The 20486-nt window shown below is 37.0% G+C and overlaps 1 pseudogene; it reads left to right on the forward strand.

The window, feature by feature from the left end:
* Window positions 1-1162: 1162 nt before the first annotated feature.
* Window positions 1163-19985, forward strand: LOC133314362 (uncharacterized; annotated as a pseudogene).
* The last annotated feature ends 501 nt before the right edge of the window (window positions 19986-20486 follow it).

Genomic DNA, 20486 nt, shown 5'->3' on the forward strand with positions numbered 1-20486 from the left:
CTATTTTCGTGGCTGACTTTGCCCTTTATCTCACAAATGAGAGGGTTTCAAGGGAAACTAATCGGTGGGATGTGTTCGGGAGATGATTTCCAACAACTTTGCTCACAAACATTTCTTGATTCGAAGTAGTATTGAAGGAGTTATGAGAGCATGAAATTTTTGGAAGCAAAGGCCATGAAGGAGGGGGGCTGATCGGTTTTAGGAGAGAGGGAGAAGAAAAAAAGATGATGAATAGTGGCATGGATGATTTGTCATGTAGTCACTTAAGTGAGGTGGGACCCACCGCCACCTCATGCGATTTTAAATTAATTTAAATTTCCCTCTGATTCCACTAAACGTCCATAAATTCATAACCTATTTAGAAAATCTAATTTTTAACATTAACCATTGTCCTTTAATTGCCCTTGATCAGATGAATCCTAAGTTTTCCAGTTGTTCGGAGAAACTGCAGTTTTAAGCTGATACGCGCGCCGTAGGTACGCTTTCCCCAAACTCACTAATTTCCGTCAATTTTCATGTAACGAATTATTTGGGCCCTTTATATGAAGTCTGATTGAGATGACTTTATTTTTCTTAATTTCTTGTCTTTTATCTACAAAGGTGGTCTGCAGCTTTTGAATTTGGATATAAAATTTTATTTTTTTATTTTTTATTTTGTAAAGTATTTAATTATGCATGTAATTTTTAATTGTCTTTGGTGTCTTTTTATTTTATTTTATTAGTAGGTCAGTTCAAAATATTCAAAACTACTATTGAGATTTGTTGTAATACTCTTCAATAGTCACTGAATTCTTGAACTTCTCTTGACTGTTGATAAATCATATTTCATTTTCTTGCCATGTAAATATGATATTTATTTTCCTTTAAATAACCTATTTTAGGGTCTAGTTTTATATTACTAGAAATTCCAGTTACTAGTTTCTTGAGATCTAGCCAATCTTTCACTGTGTCTGTCAATTTTCTTGAGCCTAGAAACATTGTGCAGCTTATATATTTTTGGTTTAATTCTACGATCATTTGAGTGTTTACATGCTATGTTATTTGGGAATGGAAATAATGAACTCTTCATACAAATAAAACAAGATATCCACACAATTTATGCACATGCATAACAGCATAAGTTACAATTAACTATATGGAAGTTGCTTTTCTATTTTTGCAGGTTAATGATGCAGTTCTTGTAGGTGATAGTACACTTGTTTCTTGTTCTTCAGATACGACACTTAAGGTTTGTTGATTGTTAGATGTTATTTTGTTGTAATTAATCCTTGCTCTTCTGATATGATAGCAATACTGATTTAATTTTTACTCCTGTTTTTCTGATTGGGCTATTGTGTGTTTGTACCAGACATGGAATGCCTTGACCAATGGAACATGTACTATGACGCTCCGCCAACACTCAGATTATGTTACTTGCCTTGCAGCAGCTGAAAAAAATGTAATGTACTTCAAACTTTCCATGCTTCCTATTAAGTGAATCAAGAAAAAGATTCATCTTCTTGTTTTATGGATTCAACATCAAATATGATGTATAGTTTGATTGAATCTAAAGTTTGTATCTTATCCAATCCATTTTCTGATCCTTTAATAGTGTCGTGAATTTTAGAGCAATATTGTTGCCTCTGGTGGCCTTGGTGGGGAGGTTTTTATATGGGATCTTGAAGCTGCACTTGCTTCAGCTGCAAAGTGCGATGATGCTATGGATGATGATGCTTCAAATGGTTTCAATGGTTCTGGCAACTCATTACCAGTTACAAGCTTACGTACCATCAGCTCAAGCAATAGTATATCCATGCACACTACTCAAACTCAAGGAAATGTTCCAATTGTTGCCAAAGGCCATAAGGAATCTGTTTATGGATTGGGAATGAATGAAGGTGGAACACTTCTTGTCTCTGGTGGTACAGAAAAGGTACAATGTGCTATTCATGTTCGCATGTATGTTCTAACTTTTTGTGGCTTCTGCTATTACCTTTGGAATTTAAGAGGCGTTAAGTCTGAATTATATTGCATTGAATTTCACTAGCTAGATCATGGGATGCTTGTCTACAACCTAAAATCATGGTTTATTTTTTCTTTCTTTTTTTGTTTATCCAGGTTGTTCGTGTTTGGGATCCAAGGTCTGGATCAAAGACTTTAAAGCTAAAAGGGCATACAGATAACATCAGGGCTCAGCTTCTGGATTCTACTGGCAGGTTTGTTGAGTGGGACACATAATTTTTAGCTGACATTTATATTTCTGAGAGTGTTCTACCTCCCTCCCCCGTGCCTAAAGTATTTCTTCTACTCCAGACAAGATACTGTTTACAAACATTGGAGTTAGGAACTTGTTTTTTTCCTTCTCTTTATTTATGAGTTTTTTTATCATCATAAAAATTCCCCTAATCTCTTCCAGCTTTGGTCTTTCTCATATGGTATTTCTATATATTGTTACAACATGAAAATGACTACACACATAAATGACAGAGTGAACCTCTATTTTCGTCCTCCAAAGATACAAGCATCATCACTTCAATCCTCAAAAGTTTTTTGTTATCAACTTATGCTCTCAATAATTTAAAGTGTCATTATGTTGGTCCTTTTGTTACCCTCTGCTGGAAGGCTGTCTAACAGACACTGTTGCGGCCCATTATCTACTTGGAGATGGACGTGTTCATTATCTACTTGCCATGTTAGCCTATTAGACTTCCTTAAAACGGATGGTGACCAAATGACCAAAATGATGGCACTTTAAATTATTGACAGACTACATTGATGACAAAAATCTTTTGAGGATTAAGTTGATGATGCTTGTATCTTTGGAGGATGAAAATGAGGTTTACTCTATCAGAATATTTTCATTGGCAATGTCACAGTCGATTGCTATTGAATGAGCAATAGTATACTAAATGAAATGCTGTTTAGTTTCCTTCGCCTCGCCATTGCATATTTTTATTGCTTTTTATCATGACCCTAACTAGTAAATCTTAATTAGAGATTTAATTTAAGGATTTAAATACTATAATTAGATTCAGAGCATAATTTCTAGTATTTTGACTGTAATCATGACTAAATTACGAACAGTGCGTTCTGCCGGATGATCTGCATACTTGTAAATTAACTGGTAGAGCTAAAATGAGTAAAATGATTTTAGAGACATAATTTGACAATTCTGACGCCAAATATGAATTCAGAACGAAAAATTGTATAGTCTAGAACTTTCCGTGAAAATCTCGTGAATAGTGTTTTCTACCGGGTATTTTGTACTGTTGTTTAAGCAACAGGTAGAGTCCAGAAACAAATAATTGATGAAATAAGAATAAGAAAGTCCAATATATGCCAAGCAAGTCAAAATAGGCCCAAGAATGATAAGTTTATAAGTTTTCAGTTTCGTAAGCAAACTATGTACAGTTAGTGATTCACAATTCATTTCGTCAAAAACGGTGCAGAAACCATACTGTGAATTAGGAATATTGTTCCGTAAGAAATAAAAATTAATGAAAATGACTTTAGAAAAAATAAATATGTTCGTAGCTTTAAGTTAGTTCCGGGTCAGTTTAAGTGAAAATACGCGATAGAAAAACAACCGGTTGGAAAGCCACATGTGCTTAAAAGACCAAGTCACTTAAAAATTCACTATTCACACCAACTTTTCTCTCTTCTCTTCCTTTAAAAACCCGAGCTGCTCTCATGGAAGGGGGGGGGGGTTAGGGTTTGATCTTGTTTCCTTGGATTCTCACTCAATCTTCAACCAAATCACAAAGTCCACTACATGAAATTGATTGTAAACCACCCAATGAATCCATTCCACCGATCAATTTGAGCTATAGTTGATTGTGTGAAGAGTTCTTCCTCCCCCCATTTTCGTGTCACTATTCATCAAAGAGGAGAAATTGCATTTTTTAAGGAGCTTTGCTTGGAGATGGTTCTCTAGGCTTTGTACAATTGATTGGAGGTAATAAACCTCTATTTCCATGGTTTTATTTTGATGATTTAAGTTATGATAATTATGAGCAAGTTTTGGGTGGGAAATAATTGATTTTAGAATTTGAAATTTATGATGGTTTGTTGTTGTTTAGGAAGTTATAGAGTAAAGTAAACATCAACATGTGATTAAAAATTGAAAAGCCCCATTGCACCTCTGATGTGCCTCTGGAAAGTGTGGTTTTTCCATATTAAAATTGATAAGAATTGAGTCATTAAAGAGCAATTTAAATACATATTTGCTATTTATATTGATTCTTTCTATGTCAATAATATTTACCTATTAATTGTATTTTTACAGGAAAAAGAATTGAAAATTATAAAAAGCCTGTTGATGCAATTCCACACAGAGGAAAGTGCCAAGTTGCGCCTTGCTGCACAGGCCAAATACCAGAGAATTGGCGCTAGTTGGCGCCAGAGTGGCAAACTAGCGCCACACACATTCATGACCATGATAATGGCGCACAAGGGCGCCCAACAAGAGGGAATTTGGCGCCACTAGGCGCCCAAAGCAAAGGGAATTGGCGCCAAGTGGCGCCCAAAAGACCAAGGATGGCGCCAACTGGCGCCGAGTCACGTGCAATCAGTTCCGACTTTTGTATTCGAGGCAGCAAGTTGGCGCAAACGTGCGCCAAACCGGCGCCAACTGGCGTCGGGTTGCGAGAAAATAACACCGTCTTTCCGCGGGGATATTTTTGGAAGAAGGAAAAAATAAGTTTATAAATAGGATCATTGTGCTAGACCTAGATCATCTCATTTTCCAGTCAGAGGAGGCCGACGGCAGAGCTCAGAAGGATTCTTCTACATTTCTTCTTCTTCATCTTTTTCTCTGTAATTTTATGCTTTTATCGAATATTGAATTTTCAGCCATGATTATGCTTGGCTAGTTTTCTTTTATTGTAGTTACGGTCACGAGCCCTATGTGAACCCTTGTTACGATGGATTGATTTAGTTTTATTCATTTATATAATTATCTTTGTCTCTACCTTGTGCGTATTTCCTATTCTCTTTATTAGAACTGATCAATCTGATAGTTGGGAATAGTTTGAGGGTTAGAACCCTAGATAGGAATATTGGGGTTTTGATCTTGAAAGGGGGTAGGACAACAATTGGTATGCATGCTAGGAATAGATGTGTATTTAATTGCGGATGCTTAAATTATTGTGTTCATTGCTTAATACCATGAGGAACATTGCAAGGAATTGGGGTTCCTATTGGGGATTAAAGGGTTAACCTTACAAGGAATTGAGGGTTAACTAATAAATATTTTTAGATAATAACTTATCCAAGTAATTATATGAATAAATATTGTGAATCAATCCAAAGTAAGAAGTGGGGATCATAAGGTGAGTGCGGTCTAGCTACAATATTTTTCTCATATTTTTAAAATCAAATCTCATTGTTATTGTTTTATTTTTCTTAAATAAAAATATAAAAACGTATTGGGAAGGTCTAATGTGTTGTTGTTCAAGGCAAGAAATTGATGAGTTAAAGAAGGCAAATGACTTGTGTATTGGCATAGGATTGGCAAAAACGTAAAGAAACGAAAATAAGCAATAAAATGTATGCCTTATGTAAAATCAAGGCATGATAGCATTTTATTGATTTGTATTTTGGATTCTTTCTCTAGGTGTGCCTAGGGATTGAGAGGGTTTGAACTTCCGTTGGAGCTATATAAGTAACTTGTGCCACAAGTAAGCTTATTGGTAAAGCTTCAAGAAGTAAGCTCTATGTTTTTTCCTGCTTGAGTGCTCCACCATGGTTAGTGAACTATGGATGGATTGTATGACTGTTTTTTGGATACTTTGTATAGATGCATTCATATAGAGTTATTTGATAACATGATATGACTTGTTCTTATATGATTTCTGTATTGATGTATGGTACACTGATGTCTTCTTGGGGGTTTCCCTGAGATTGATGATGTACACCTCTGATATGTTCTGATTCCGCTTGGGTTCTTCCCTTGGGAACACGTGCATTGATTTCCGCTTGAGGTCCTCCCTTGGGAATGACGGCGCACGCCTCTAATATGATATGGATATACGCTTTGTTCTGTTATGATATCTGTTATATGTGCATTTGTAAACTCTGTATCTAAGTTTCATGCAAGAGTGAGCCCGGGGGTATGGAGAATTCTCTATAAACCTGGAGCTTATTGAGATTTGTTATCTCACCCCTCTTTGGGGACATCATTTCAGGTTCTCAGATCCCCGGTGAGCCCTCACTAGGCAGGGACGTGACCCGTGGCTGAGGCATTCGACGGACCAGATTTTGAATAGCTGTAGGCTACTTCTCTTTTGGAGTGTATTATGTTATTTAGTATTTCAGTATTTTGTGGATCATGATGTCTGATCCTTTACTTCATATATGGCCTCTATATGTTTTGTACATGTCTTTCAGTTTGATGCATGTACATCTGGGTATTCGGGCACGTTGATATGACTATGTAGTATTCAATTATGTTTATGTATTGGATTGCATGCTGTTAGACTAGTGGCACGGAGCCAAGCTATGCATGCGTCCATGGATGGGTATATGATTATATTTGGATGTCTGGTACTTCTGGATTTATATGCTGTTTAAACTGTCTATGAGGAACTCTTGAGAGTGGGATTGAGAAATCCCCAGTTGTCTGATTTACAGAGGTTACTCTGTCCGATTTTCGTTTCCGCCGAATAAGAATTAAACTAGAAAAAAGAAAAGAAAAAGTTAGCTCGTATTTTCATAAGTAAGTCTTTTGTTGTTTCTGTTTGTATAATATGCATGTTAATTGAACCGGCTCGAGACGGGGATATTACACTTTTATTAGGTTAGTTCGAATTAAATAATACTTTTTTCCTACAACAGCTGAGAGATTTTTATCATTTATTGTCACAGGTTTTGTTTATCAGGATCTTCGGACTCTATGATAAGGTAGTGTATTTTTTTTAGTTAATAAGGTAATGCATGTGTATGGTGTTATAATCATTTCTATTTGTTGTATGGTTGACTAAATCTCATAGGCTTTGGGATCTTGGTCAGCAGCGTTGTGTGCATTCTTATGCAGTTCATACAGATTCTGTTTGGGCTCTTGCTAGCACTTCAACGTTTAGTCATGTTTATAGTGGTGGCAGAGACTTTTCAGTGAGTGCAGCTTTCATTTAAAAAACAAAAATGGTTTTTTTTTTCTAATTATTATGACTTAAATTTATATGATGTATCCTTGTTCTGTTTAACTTCTGAAGCTCATCTTCTGTTGTCCACTTTTATTTGTCCAGTTATACTTGACAGACTTGCAAACGAGAGAGAGTGTTTTGCTTTGCACAGGGGAACACCCTATTCTTCAATTGGCTTTGCATGATGATAGCATATGGGCTGCATCAACGGACTCTTCAGTTCACAGATGGCCTGCTGAAGGACGCAACCCTCAAAAGATTTTCCAAAGAGGAAATTCATTTTTAGCTGGAAATTTGTCCTTTTCGAGAGCAAGGATTTCGCTAGAGGGATCTACCCCTGTATGTTATATTTATTTCTCAAAAGTTCAACCTACTAATTTTGTTATTTTATCTACCAAGTGTTGTTTGTATTGGTCTGAGAACTCATAATACTGGTTGCACATGTACATGTCAAGGTGAAACATATTTGTTTACTCACCCTCTTTAGTGTTTCCTTTTTGGGGATATGATGAGATTTGTCTTCCAAGTTTCCGTTTGAATAATAAATGTTCTTTTGGCTCTTTCTGTTCTGGAGCACTAATAGTTTTTCTTTCTGTTGCCAAATTTACAAATATCAACAGGTTCCTGTATATAAACAGCCAACCTTAACTATTCCTGGCACCCCTGCAATTGTACAACATGAAGTTCTAAATAACGAGAGGCATATCCTGACGAAGGTAATTGTAAAAATGCTGAATACTAAAATACTTTCAATTCATTCATACTTTTCCTCTTTAATTGAGGTGTATTTATACACAAGTAATTCATTGAGGTACAAACAGTATTTATACACCGTTAATTAAGGTATTTAATTAATTAATTATGTGAAAATAGGAAATGATTCCATAATTAACCCTAATAATTATTAAGAGGCTTTAATAATTATGATAAGTGATTAAGAATGTTGAAAGTCGCTTTTCGGAAGAAAAATGCAGATACCGGTTCTGCTAGTCGGTATAAATGCATACCGAAAAAGTATCCCAGAAAATTAAAGTAAGTACATGATAATTACTAGAATAACATGTAGGACTTGTAAAACGAGTTTCAAGTCCAAATAATGAGAACTGGTGCTAGAAACCGGTACTGGCTTTGAAAAGCGCGTACCAGAAAGTTGCTCAGAAAATCATAAGAAAAATATGATAAATCTTAGAAAATTATGTAGTTTCAGAATCCAAAGTTTGGGATTAAAATGCTAAGCGTAGCAATTAAAGTTAATACAGTGAGTTTAAGTGGGTTTTGGCTATAAATACACTCATTAAGTGGGCACAAAACCCTAGAACCTCATTCCTACGTGAACACCTTTGGGGGCTGATCAGTTTACACTATTCCATTGCTGACTTGGTGCTTCTTTGGCTTGTCTTCACCATTTCTTCATGAGAAACCACCAAATGATCATCTTTTCTCTTGATTGTTCCTTGTAAACACCTTGTGGTTGTGTTGGGGTTGTGTGAGAGGCTTGGTTTCTGAGTTGGTGGGTTGTTTTGGGGTGCTTTTGGTGCTGACTTTGGAGGTTGGGGTTGTTGAGCCATTGTAATGGCATTTTGAGCTCCAAGGAGCTTCCTTTGTGAAGAAAGGGCCAAGCTTTGTTGGCATTTCCGTTTTGTGTTCAAGTCAGAATCTTTGAACCTTGTTGGAGAGCTCCAAGAGCCTTCCTTGTGGCTGAGTTTGAACCTCCATTGGTATACCTTGAACTTTCCTTTGAATTTTCATGAAAATGGCTGGTTTATGTTATAAAATGAGTTAACTTTAATCTTTCAAGCTTAAGGTTATTAATCTAAGTCTAAAATGTGGTATTGAACTTCTGTTTTGGGTCAAGACCGGACCTTGGGTCATGGGATGGCAATTTGGCTTCGGATTATGCAGAAAAAATCTGCATAATGCTGTTCTGCCCGCGTGGTAATCGATTACTTTTGATTGGTAATCGGTTACCATGTGTGGTAATCGATTACCTTGCTGGTGGTAATCGATTACCATGTGCAGTAATCGATTACCAGTACTTGGTAATCGATTACCACCTGTGAAAATGACCAGAAACCTGTTTTGTGCAAATGTGACAGCAACGACCTAGTTTAGTAAAATTGAGACATCTCGAGCTACAGAGCTCTAAATTGAGTGAGGTTTGGACCTATGTGAAGCTAACACATAGGGCTACAACTCTGTAAATTTTGTAGCCATTGGATCAGTGGTTTGATCGCAGTGTCTATTTTAAGTCGCGTTTTGGTTGCTGGAAATTCCGTTTGCAGCAGTCACCTTGCGTAAATCATAACCGGAGTTATACAACTCCGATTGAGACATAAAGTATATTGTTGGAAATCTCAAGATGTCTAGTTAAACATTGTAAATATTAGAATGTGAATATTGATATAATTGTTGGTCTAAAACAGATTGTGATTCTGCTCTGTTTGGACTTTGAGCTTGTGTGGACTCTTGGCTTGGATAGCTAGCTTAGAGGTAAGCTTTCGTGTCCTCGGTTTAGCCATGTTGTGGTTCCACCATGTCCCATGGGGATATGGTATATGCATGTTGTGTTACATGCTTTTGATGTTTTGGAAATGTTGTTGAGCTATTGTATGTTAGTGCCTTGTTGATATGCATGGAGGTGTTCCACCTATACGGTAAGCCTGAGTATGTAGAACATACAATAGGGTGAGGCTGTGGGTGAGGTGCAAGCGGTGTTCCTTGTACTACATGTAGGGAATAGACGTATTCCTACATTTCTCTGGCCAGTAGATAGTGATTACACACATGCCATAGATATTTGTTGCACTACATAGTTTTGGAACTGATAATGATATAAATGCTTTTAGAACTTATATTGCACATGTAAGTGAGCTTGGGGTGGAAGATCCTTGAGGACCCCTTGTCTTACTGAGATTTCTTGTTTAGAGATCTCACCCCACGTTTGGGGAATGCTTATTTCAGGGTCAGGTAATGTTGAGACCTCAGGCGGCGGGAGGCCGGAGCTGAGTTAGATTGCTGTTATATTATGCTGCCATGATTGGATGCTGGATTTGCATGCTGTTTATGCTTATAGCTTCAGTTATGTTTATGGAGTTTTATGTTGAGACTTGTTGTTTACTATGCTTATTTGGTTAGCATGGGGAATGTCCATGACACATAGTATTGTTATGTCTTGTTTATGTCTTGCGCCTTTTGAAGTTGTAATAATGTATCAGGATATTGTCCGGATTACGAGATGTAATACCGTGATTTAGATACACACTTTATTTATATATTGAGGTATTTCAGTAGATGTCTTATTGCAATTTACATACAGGCGATATTTTATGAAATTGATTAAGTAATCAAGTTGGTAATTGATAATGACGTCATAATTGAAAAGAAAAAGAATATTCCACAATTTTTAATTAAGCACCGCTTAATACGATGTAATGTTAATATTCCGAGTATACACGGGGTGTTACATCAAGCATGCCCAACTTGTCAATTGTTTCTTTTAGAACCTTTCCAGAGACTACCTTTGTTAATATGTCCGCAAACTGATGTTCAGATCTGATAAAAGGAGTTGTGATGATTTTCTGATCCAGTTTCTCCTTTATAAAATGTCTATCCACTTCAACATGTTTAGTTCTATCATGTTGAACCGGATTATGAGCAATTTCAATGGACTCTTTATTATCACAATACAGACCCATAGGAATGTCATACTTGATGCCTAAATCATTCAGAATATTTTTAATCCATAGGAGTTCACAAATACAATATGCCATACCTCTAAATTATGCCTCAGCAGAAGATCTTGCCACAACCTTTTGTTTTTTACTTCTCCATGTGACTAAGTTGCCTTCTACTAAAGTAAAATAGCCTGAAGTGGATTGTCTAGTAGTCTTGTCTCCAGCCCAATCAGAATCAGTAAACACTTCAATGCCTTTCTTGCTGTTTTTTCTGAAAAAAGAATACCTTTTCCAGGTGTCCCCTTTAAGTACCTCAAAATCCGGTATACAACTTTCATGTGCTCTTCACTAGGGGAATGCATGAACCTACTTACTATCCCAACTGCATAGGCAATGTTTGGTCGAGTATGTGAAAGATAAATAAGTCTTCCCACTAGCCTTTGATATCTTCCAATTTCGGCTTTCACTTGATTAGGGTAAATGCCAAGAGTATGATTCATTTCAATGGGGTTCTCAGCTGGTTTACATGCCAGCATTCCAGTTTCTGATAGGAGATCAAGGGTGTACTTTCTTTGGCTTAAAAAAATTCCTCTTTGAGACCTTGCAATTTATATCCCAAGAAAATACTTCAAGGGTCTTAAGTCCTTCATTTCAAACTCTGTTGCTAAGTGATGTTGAAGGGACTTCATCTCTTCAATGTCATCTCCAGTTAGCACTATATCATCTACATAAACTATTAAAATAGTTATCTTATCCTTTGTGTTTATAAAACAGGGTATGGTCACAATTACTCTGTTTGAATCTGAATCCTGTCATTGCTAAAGAGAAGCGTCCAAACCATGCCCTTGGTGATTGCTTGAGTCCGTACAATGCTTTTTTCAGTTTGCAGATAAGACCTTCATTATTCTGAGTTAGTTGCACTCCTGGTGGTACATCCATGTATGCTTCTTCCTCTAGGTCACCATTTAAGAACGCATTTTTTTACGTCAAACTGTTTCAGTGGCCAATCTCTGTTAGCTGCTAAAGAAATTAATATCCTTATAGTATTAAGCTTAGCTACCGGAGCAAATGTCTATTGGTAGTCTATTCCATACTTCTGTGTCTATCCTTTGGCCACTAGTCTTGCTTTGTATCGGTCTATGCTTCCATCCACCTTTAATTTTACAATGAACACCCATTTGCACCCAATTGTCTTCTTTCCGTTTGGTAAAGGTGTTAACTCCCAAGTTGAGTTATTTTGGAGTGTTGCCATCTCTACATTCATCGCTTCCTTCCATTTGGAATCATCTAATGCTTCCTGTACACTACTTGGAATTGACACACTAGATAATTGATTAACAGTTAATGCATACGATTCAGATAAGTGTTGGGTAGATACGTAGTTGCTAAGGGGCTATTCAGCCTTTACTTTGGGATCAGATTCATAGAAGGTTTTTGGAATACCTTTGTTAATCCTAGAGGATTTTCTGGTGTGTGTTTGAGTAGAAGGAAGGATAGGAATTACCTCTGAGCTTTGTACAGGTTGGATTTCAGGTTGAAATTCTGGGACAACCACCAAAGGATCCTCAGTTATATGTGTTAAACAAGGCAGATGATGTTGTGGTGTAGCTTCTGTTTGAACATTCGGTGCTGCTGCAGTTTCATCTTGTGTTGCATTTGATCGAGTATTTGGTGCTGCTGCATCTGATGAAGGATTGGAGTGGAGAGGTATTACATGAGTACTAAGCCAGACTTCTTCTCTGTTAATTATTGATGGTGAATTCTCCCCCTAAGAAGGAGAAGTAGAGACTCCCCCTGAGTAGTAAGGCTCATTCTCCCGGAAAGTGACTTCCAAAGTGACAAATATTTTATGAGAAAGAGGGTCAAAACAGCGATACCCTTTCTGGACATCTGAATAGCCAACAAAAATGCATTTTTTTGCACAGGGATCCAATTTAGATCGCTGATTTTTTGGGATATGAACATAGGTGGTGCAGCCAAAGATTCAGGGTTCTAGGTTAGAGGGATGAGGGACAGAAAAGTGAGAAATAAGGGCTTGGTAAGGTGTTTTAAAATTAAGGACACTAGAAGGGGTCCTATTAATAAGGTAAGCTGCTGAAGTTACAGCCTCTCCCCAATAGAAGGAAGGAACATTCATCCCAACGAAGGAAGCTCTAACTACTTCCAAAAGTGTTCGATTCATTCTTTCTGCCAATCCGTTTTGCTGTGGAGTATAGGAGCAAGAGGTAAGGTGTTTGATTGCATGGGAGGACAGAAATTCAGTAAAGTCTCCTGACATATATTCCATTCCATTATCTGATTGAAGAATTTGAATGGTGGTCTTAAATTGATTTTGAACCATGTGAAAAAAAAATCTAAACACAGAAAAAACTTGTCCTTTATTTTTCAGAAGACTCACCCAACACATACGAGTACACTTATCAATGAATGTTACATAATACAAGGATTTAGAGAAGGAAGGGACTTTGGCAGGGCCCCATACATCAGAGTGAATCACTTGAAAGGGAATAATACTTTTATTCAAACTTGGATAAAAAGGTATCCTATGGCTCTTTGCCAATTCACAAACAGAACAATGAAAATCACTAATACTGACATCAGAAAAAAATGGGGAAATAATTTATTCAGATAGCTAAAAGAAAAGTGGCCTAATCGCCTATGCCATAACCAAATACGGTTTTTTGCAGACTCCATAGTCGAAGTAGTAGATGCACGAGGAGGGGAGTCACTGCCACCAGATGAGACATCCAAGAAGTACAACTTGCCTTTTCTAACACCATAACCAAGGGTCTCCTATGTTTGGTTGTCCTGGAAAATACATTTATTTTGCAAAAAAATCATAGAACAATTAAGCTTAGAGGTTAGTTGACTAATAGAGAGTAGATTAAAATCAAGGGAGGGAACAGCTAACACAGATTGAAGGTGTAACCGATTGGAAAGAGAGATTGAACCCTGGACAACAATGGCAGAGGTTCCACCATTGGCTGTAGAAATTACAGTTTTAGGGGAAGGGGAAAAATCAGAGAGGAGATGAGGGTCCCGAATCATATGATCGGATGCACCAGTATCAATTATCCATGAATCAAATTCAGATAATGTAGAGAAAGCATGAGACTCACCTAGAATTCCTTCGTAGACTGCATTTGCTGAAGGAGGAGGCCCTGTAGCAGTGGAGGGATGCTGAATACTAAAATACTTTCAATTCAGTCATACTTTTCCTCTTTAATTGAGGTGTATTTATACACAAGTAATTCATAAACAAAATAAAAACAAAAGCCTAAAAATCCTCTAACAATTCTTAAACAAACTTTCTGTTACAAACAATAATTTCAAAAATACATTTACAACAATATTTCAAATTCAAAACTTCATATTCTAACAGTAATCATGGTGTTTTCTGTTCATGTCAATATGCTGAATGTGTTAATTGTCATCTATTTTGTTATTAAGTTGATAATCTTTCTGTTTGTTATCTTCTGAGCTGATAAATGGCACTCTTTGTAGGATACTTTCTGGTTCAGTGTGTTAGTATATGGATGTCCTAGAGACAATCTTTTGATTAGATTAGGACAAAAGTGGACTTTGTATTGTCGCAAATAAATAAAAGCATTCTTTATCCTGTTTCATATTTTGTCTCGATATTACTGTTAATATTATGTATGAGTAACTGGATAAATCCCTTGGAATAAAATAAGTATCTCTTGAGTATCTGTGATGAGATCACGATCATGAGGATTCAAGGATACTAGATGTTTATTCCTAATTTTATGTTCCTAGTCTAGAGACACTGAGAATGGGGATCAGTGATCTCGGGTAAGACTAGCACGACTTATCTACTTGTATTCGGATGCAAGGTAAAGACCTCATGACCTACAGATATGGAGATGTCTTAGCTAAAGTCATGGGTGGACCTATAAGGGTATAGCTTGCACTAAACAGACCCACAAAAGAGACTCTATGAGGAAATCTCACAGAGAGTATCATTAGAGTAGTCTCTTTATATTTGGGTATGTCTTTCCTTAGACCAGAAATTATTACCTAGACTGTGTTCTAGAAGGCATGCTTTGACTGTATACCTCGTCTGCCTGAAACATGGAGACTCATAGGTATACTGTTGGGCTTGTCCTGGAAGAGCACAGGGCTAGGGTGATAAGCTGAAGGAATTCGTCAAATCTCTGTGAGAGATTAGGTTATCTGTAAACCGGAGAAATCAGGATGACATTTACAGGGACTCAGGAATCTATGCATAGTAAAAGAGATCATGAGATGATCTGCCTTTAGAGTCAGTAAATTGAAGATTCCCTATTTCGAATAAAGCTTACCCTAAACCGCAAGGGTTGATACGTTTCCTTACCCTAGGTTTTATGGGAAGGTAACCGAGACGAAAGGAAATACATACGGCAACCAAATATGTGTAATAGGATTATCAAGTCATTAATCTAACTAGTTTTGGGGCAACAAAGCATTGCTAGTGCTCTGTGTTGTCATTAGATGGGTTGTGGGCTTATTGGGCCCAAACCCATTTATGTCAGTGGCTATTTGGACCTAAAGGGTCACACGCTAACACCTAATTGTCTAGATGAACTAGCATTAAAGGTATTGGGCCTAATAATGGTCATTAGTCCAAGAAGTAGTTTGGAAGTCCACCTTGAAGGTGGAGGGCGCATGGATCACAGTAATGGGCTTGGATAGTCCAAGACACTACTAATTAATTTAATTGGTTAAATTAATTATCAAACATTTAAATTTTGAATTTTGAAATTTGGAATTTGAATTTTGAATTTTGAATTTTGAATTCGAATTTTGAAATTCGAATTTTGAATTTGAAATTTGAAATTTGAAATTTGAATTTTGAAATTTGAATTTTGAATTCGAATTTTGAAATTCGAAATTTGAATTTGGAAATTTGAATTTTTAATTTTGAATTTGAATTTTGAATTTGAATGTTTGAATATTCGAATTTAAATATTTGAATTCAAATTTGAATTGGCTATGAAAAGTTGTTTCATAACAAAAGGATAAGATAAAATCTTGTTGGAACAAATCACTAGTATCAAAAGGAGATCTTTTGGACATGATCCAAGAAGATTGGGGCGCTGATTTTGGCTGTTGGTGAGTGTCATTTAGTCATCAAAATAAGCTCCAAAAGATACAGTCTGTTGGGAGAATATTTGAGTGAGTTGATTCAAGTTTGAATGCAACTACTCAAACGTATCTGGACTCCTTTTGGGACTGAATGGGGCGCACAGTATGAGTGGTCATGTGATGACCATCAGGTCAGAATCTTGATTAGATAAAGACCTTATCTCATAAGGATTCAATGGAGAGGTTGTTGGGAGTTTTGAATTGCGACAACTCCTTTATCTCCTCATTTGTTGTGCGCCACTTTCATGGGATTTTGAAGTGAAAAATCTGATTTCACTTATTTATTCCCTCACTCTCTTGTGCAATATATAAGTGTGTTCCCCCTTAGGGTTTTTTAAGTGAAAAAGACCTAGCCATTCTCTCCTCCTTCCATGCGCCACCTTGTGAGGTTTTCTCTCTGAAAACATCACTCTTCTAAACACATTTGCCTAGCCTCCTCTTTCATACATTAAGCGCATAGCAAGCCTCATTGTGGTGATCAATTGATGGTTCTACAAGAAGGAGTTCTTGCATCTAGACGCGAGTGGTGTGGATCAAGGGTTTGAACCCTTCAGACCTGACCTTAATCATCCTGAAGTTTCACGAACAAGGTATAATATACGTCTTAAAGCACGTATCTTGATATGCATGTGTGTTCCGCTAGCGAAAAATTTTGTTTTTCCCTATCACATGCCTCGACCTTCAAGGTCATTTTACTTTCACAGTGAAGTTGTGGGAAATTACAAAAGGTGTTGTAGTTGAAGATTATGGAAAGGTGAGCATTGGTTGTTGTACTTTATTTCGTAATCTGCATAACAATATCTTGTTAGGGAAGAAGCGTAGTAAATTAGTAATACTGATTATTATTTGCGAATTTCAACTATAGCTGATGGGGCTTGTTTTTTAGTTCAAAATAGCTCATGCTTTACATGTGAACTATATAGGTTTCACTCGAGGAGAAAAAGGAAGAGCTATTTGAGATGGTATGATAATTGATATTCATTATCATCAATTTTATTGTTAATTATACTTGTTTTAATTATATTGGTTTGTTAGTTCTGGTTGTTTTTTATTTTCTTTCCATACTGCTTCAGGTTAGCATTCCTCCTTGGTTCACAGTGGATACCAAACTTGGAAGTTTGTCTGTACATTTGGACTCTCCCCAATGCTTTTTTGTGCAGAGATGTATTCAGCAGAGCTTAACAGTGGAGGTAAGCCTGAAAATGATAAGGTAAATGAATATATTCTCATAAGCAATTTACTTGCCCTTCTCTTTAATTTCTTATCATAATAATGATTTTGTTCCTATTCTATTGATATAGGAATACGAGAGAATTCACACAGAAATAGGAACAAGAACAGTGTATATTGTATTATAATCCTGATATCAGTGGGATAACTGGTGTCGTGTCGTGTAGGGATGAGCATAGGTCGACCCGAACCGGTTTTTTTGAAGAACCGAACCGAATCGGTTTAAACCGATTCGGTTCTTTGAACCGGTTTTTTTTATAAAAAATGAAACTGGTTCGGTTTGGTTTAAAACCGGTTCGAAACCGGTTCGGACTGAACTGTTTATGAACTGGTTTCAAACCGATTTCGAACTAGAACCACTTCCGAACCAGTTTCGAACCAGTTTCGAACCACTTCCGAACCGGTTTTAAAGAAGATTTTTTTTCCTAAACCAGTGAGAAAACACTCAGGATTTGGGTTTGACTCATCAGCTGCTGTGGCAGCTGCAGTGATGAATTCCAGGTCTGCTGCATTTGCAAAGCGAAGCCAAAGTTTTATTGATCGTGGAGCTGCAAATCACCACCACCTTGGTCTGTCTTCACCTTCCAACCCTACTTCTAGGTCACACATACATGCAAGACCAAACATGAAGCATCTTATTTCCCACCACCCCAAAACCCTCTCCTCCGAAGTTATCTTCCATTTTCATCTATTGAAGCAGTGTTCAAAGCACGTCATATTTTGATAAGATTCCATTTCAACAAAATTGATTCAACTGTAAAAATAAAACCCATTTCACAAAGTTTTTGAATAATGCCCACGCCGTCTCTTTCAGGACAAACAAACCAAAGAAGTGAAATATAGTGGACAATGAGTCAATCACAGAGCTCAAAGTTTGCATTGCTATTTATTACAGTTCAAGTTTCAATTAAAAAGCCATGAAAATTCAACTATCACAACATGAAACGAAACTCTATTCAGCCAACTCAATTTTACCATTCACAATTTCCAAACACAAACGATTGAAAGAATGAAAAAAAAATAATATATAATTTTTTTTCTTAAAAAAAAAAACCCCTGCTCCGTGATTACATTTTACAGGAATGTCAAAATCAAAGAAAAGAAAGAAACAATGATACAACAAATTTTGAGAAATTTACAAATTTTGAATTGAAAAATAGACAAGTGTTACTGTGCGAACGAGGTAGAAGTTGGAACAACAGTTGTAGTTGTCGAACTGATCATGGTAGTTGAGAATCCTTCAGTCTCTGTACCGTCCAAACCTGCCGCCCACCGCCGCAGAATCCTCAACAGCGTCGCTGCCTTCCTTCTCCCTCTCACACTCCCCACCGCCATCAACTCCCAAATCACCCTCTCCACCCCCAGAATCGCTGCCAGCTCCGCCACAATCTCTGAACCCCCCTTCCTACACATCGTCACAAGCGTCGCCGCCGCACTCTCTCTCGCCCTCTCCGTACCCTCCCTCAAGACCGTCTTGACTTCAAATCAAGATCAAAATCAACCGATCTTGGTGGTGAATGTGTTGAAAAACGAACGACTTCAGATGGCACAATGACGGGGTTTAGTTGAAGATGAAGGGAGTGGAGAGTAAAATTTGGAGATTGGCTTCATTAGGGTTCTATGATTTGGGATTTGGGAACTCCGTCGACGTAAAAGTTTGGTTCAGGGTTTTATCCGTTTGCAAATAAACTTGGATCGGTTCATAAATGATTTATTTTAAAATATTAAAAATGGATCTGGTTTATGATTTGTTTTGAGAAACCGGTTATTTTGATTCAATGCGGGTCGGTTCTTAATGCGGTTCTGGATAACCGGTTAATTTACATATTCCTAGTGTCGTGTGAGGAATTACAGTAGAAATAGAAAAGAAATCGATAACAAAGCTTTTGAAAGGCTCTGCATCCCTAATCACTTCCCAATACCATTCAATGTACCCCAAACATCCCTTTCCCCTCTCTTCTTATGTTTCCCTCTACCTTAGCTGATACAACATCTTTTCCCGTGCCAAGCCAAGTCACACTTCCTTGGCTAGTCTAGGAGTTTAATGCTCTACGCCCCTCCTGGAATACACCTTAATAATGGGTGGTTTCCTAACATTAGTATGTTATAACTGGCTGTAACAATCAATATCCAGTTTACACAACTGCCTACATCGTTTATTCTCCCTTTTTTTTTGCTAGTTACTATTGGCTATAATAATTAATAATGTCAAGTTCATACAGTTATTTAGGTAATTCATCTTCATGCATGTGACATTCGTTACGTACTGTCATGGTAGCATTATCCGAAATGATGCTTGCAATGCTACTAATATACAGTTATATTTCTGTGGAGGTGCTCTTTTATCTGCATCTACAGTTTTCTAAAATGCTCACTTATTATGAACAACTACAACCAAAAATGGTTCTTGTTTGTTTCTTTAAATATATGGAAGCAGCCTAATGTCTCTTCCTCTTTACAGGTTAACTTGGCTCGAGAAACACTGAAAGGGCTCTTGGCTCATTGGTTGATAAAACAAAAGCAAAAAATGGGAACTCCAGCTCCTGCTAATGGGGAATTATTACCTGGAAAGGATATTGCTACTGCTACTAGTACAAGTCTTACACATTCAAAAATAGAGGTTGATGGAAGTTCTGAGAATGATGCCATGGTTTATCCTCCATTTGAATTCTCAGTTGTTTCCCCTCCTTCCATTGTTACTGAGGGAACTCATGGAGGTCCATGGAGAAGAAAAATGACTGATTTAGATGGAACGGAGGATGATAAAGACTTCCCCTGGTGGTGTCTGGACTGTGTATTGAATAATCGGTTATGATGCACCCGAGCTGACTCGCTTGGATTGGACTTTTTCATTATTTATTTCTTTATTTAGGGAATTTTAATAATTACTAGTTATTTCCTTTTGTTATTTTAGATTATGTTTGAGTGTGCGTTGATTGTGCGTTATCTCCTTTGATTGCGCATGATTGTAGTTATTTACTTTTTTGTTATTTTGTTTTGGAGAATGATATTGTGACAACCAAGTTGTGTTAATACCAAGTGACTACCAATCAATCTTACTGTTAGATCGATTATATTGATCTAACAGTTATATTTATTTCCATCTTTGTATGGTCATGATTCTTCAAAATAACTTTTGATAAAGGCCCTTGATGAAACTTCTTACACTTATCACAACGAGGAGCAGAATTTCTCTCATTATACCCACTTCTCTGACCACCACCCCTTTTAAACTGACCTGGGGGCTGTCTTACCTGCAACCCCCTACCTCTATTATTGTTTTGATGGTAGCCACCTCTGTTATTATTGCCGGGAG

This window comes from Gastrolobium bilobum, unplaced genomic scaffold, assembly GCF_033153095.1.
Source record: "Gastrolobium bilobum isolate Gb01-03AN ecotype WA unplaced genomic scaffold, APGP_CSIRO_Gbil_v1 utg80811, whole genome shotgun sequence".
NCBI classification, from domain to species: Eukaryota; Viridiplantae; Streptophyta; class Magnoliopsida; order Fabales; family Fabaceae; genus Gastrolobium; species Gastrolobium bilobum.